Source organism: Cherax quadricarinatus, chromosome 22 (assembly GCF_038502225.1).
Source record: "Cherax quadricarinatus isolate ZL_2023a chromosome 22, ASM3850222v1, whole genome shotgun sequence".
Classification (NCBI taxonomy): domain Eukaryota; kingdom Metazoa; phylum Arthropoda; class Malacostraca; order Decapoda; family Parastacidae; genus Cherax; species Cherax quadricarinatus.
Window position 1 is genome coordinate 1,175,001 of NC_091313.1, and position 2,185 is coordinate 1,177,185.

The following is a 2,185-nucleotide window of genomic DNA, read 5'->3' on the forward strand; positions in this document are numbered from 1 at the left end:
CGTACTCCACATCCCTCAACACCCTACACTAACACTTAATCTCTCTCTACCAAACCATTGGGCTACCTTCCTCTGCATCTCAACCATCACCTGAACACCCATTTAAAAATATAAAAAAAAAATTCAGTGCTAAACTCAATCTTCTCAGCCTTTTTTTTTTTTTTTTTTTTTTTGTTACGAATTAAGGGTTGGCTGCTCGACAGAGTTTGTCATGAATCCAATTATTAAACCAAGTGGTGAGGTGTAGAGAGCCTCAAGGATGAGAGTGCCGTAGCGCCTCACCCAGGCTTGGACAGCGGAGGCTGTGTGTGTGACCTTGTTGATACAAAGTTGTTCCTTAAAATAAAACCAAAACACTAATAATGTCTTTGATTTTTTCTCCTTTGGAATAATACACAAATAACCCGCACACAGGAGAGAGAGAGAGAGAAAAGCTTGTCGTATCACGACGTTACGGTCCGACATAGACCATTTACAAGTCACACTCACAGGAGAGAATGAACGAACCAGTATATGTATAGGCGAGGATCACTGAGAAGGGAGAAAGAGAGCAAGAAAAAGTAGCAGTGGTAATAATAAAAGTGGAGTGCAAATAAGAAGCTCCTCTGTCTCGCGCTCTGAAGAAGGAGGATCAAGCCTCCACCACGTCTTGCCTTAATATCCTACGTGGGTTAATATGAATTACGTTACTAATGGTGCTAAAATTTCTAATGTTCTTGGGTGAGCGCCAAACATGTAGAGGTAATACAGCAAGCTGCAGAGGAACCTGGCTGCCAGAGTAGCATGCTGCAGAGGAACCTGGCTGCCAGAGTAGCATGCTGCAGAGGAACCTGGCTGCCAGAGTAGCATGCTGCAGAGGAACCTGGCTGCCAGAGTAGCATGCTGCAGAGGAACCTGGCTGCCAGAGTAGCATGCTGCAGAGGAACCTGGCTGCCAGAGTAGCATGCTGCAGAGGAACCTGGCTGCCAGAGTAGCATGCTGCAGAGGACCTTGTTGCCAGAGTAACATGCTGCAGAGGAACCTGGCTGCCAGAGTAGCATGCTGCAGAGGAACCTGGCTGCCAGAGTAGCATGCTGCAGAGGACCTTGTTGCCAGAGCAACATGCTGCAGAGGAACCTGGCTGCCAGAGTAGCATGCTGCAGAGGAACCTGGCTGCCAGAGTAGCATGCTGCAGAGGAACCTGGCTGCCAGAGTAGCATGCTGCAGAGGAACCTGGCTGCCAGAGTAGCATGCTGCAGAGGAACCTGGCTGCCAGAGTAGCATGCTGCAGAGGAACCTGGCTGCCAGAGTAACATGCTGCAGAGGAACCTGGCTGCCAGAGTAGCATGCTGCAGAGGAACCTGGCTGCCAGAGTAGCATGCTGCAGAGGAACCTGGCTGCCAGAGTAACATGCTGCAGAGGAACCTGGCTGCCAGAGTAGCATGCTGCAGAGGAACATTGCTGCCAGAGTAGCATGCTGCAGAGAAACCTGGCTGCCAGAGTAGCATGCTGCAGAGAAACCTGGCTGCCAGAGTAGCACGCTGCAGAGGAACCTGGCTGCCAGAGTAGCATGCTGCAGAGGAACCTGGCTGCCAGAGTAGCATGCTGCAGAGGAAAATGGCTGCCAGAGTAGCATGCTGGAGAGGAACCTGGCTGCCAGAGTAGCATGCTCCGGAGGAACATTGCTGCCAGAGTAGCATGCTGCAGAGGAACCTGGCTGCCAGAGTAGCATGCTGTAGAGGAACTTGGCTGCCAGAGTAGCATGATGGAGAGGAACCTGGCTGCCAGAGTAGCATGCTGCAGAGGAACCTGGCTGCCAGACTAGCATGCTGGAGAGGAACCTGGCTGCAGGAGTAGCATGCTGCAGAGGAAACTAGCTGCCAGAGTAGCATGCTGGAGAGGAACCTGGCTGCCAGAGTAGCATGCTGCAGAGGAACCTGGCTGCCAGAGTAGCATGCTGCAGAGGAACCTGGCTGAAAGAGTAGCATGCTACAGAGGAACCTGGCTGCCAGAGTAGCATGCTGCAGAGGAACCTGGCTGCCAGAGTAGCATGCTGCAGAGGAACCTGGCCGCCAGACAAGAATGCTGCAGAGGAACCTGGCTGCCAGAGTAGCATGCTGCAGAGGAACCTGGCTGAAAGAGTAGCATGCTGCAGAGGAACCTGGCTGCCAGAGTAGCATGCTGCAGAGGAACCTGGCCGCCAGAT

At 52.2% G+C, this 2,185-nt stretch overlaps 1 protein-coding gene across 2 annotated transcripts in view; it reads left to right on the forward strand.

The window, feature by feature from the left end:
* The window catches only part of jp (junctophilin), a 405,777-nt gene extending 405,414 nt beyond the window's left edge, over window positions 1–363 (forward strand). For both annotated transcript variants that reach the window (XM_070087447.1, XM_070087448.1), the window contains exon 11: window positions 1–363. This exon is cut by the window's left edge and continues 5,543 nt beyond it. The gene's annotated coding sequence lies outside the window, so the exon portion shown is untranslated.
* Window positions 364–2,185: the final 1,822 nt, after the last annotated feature.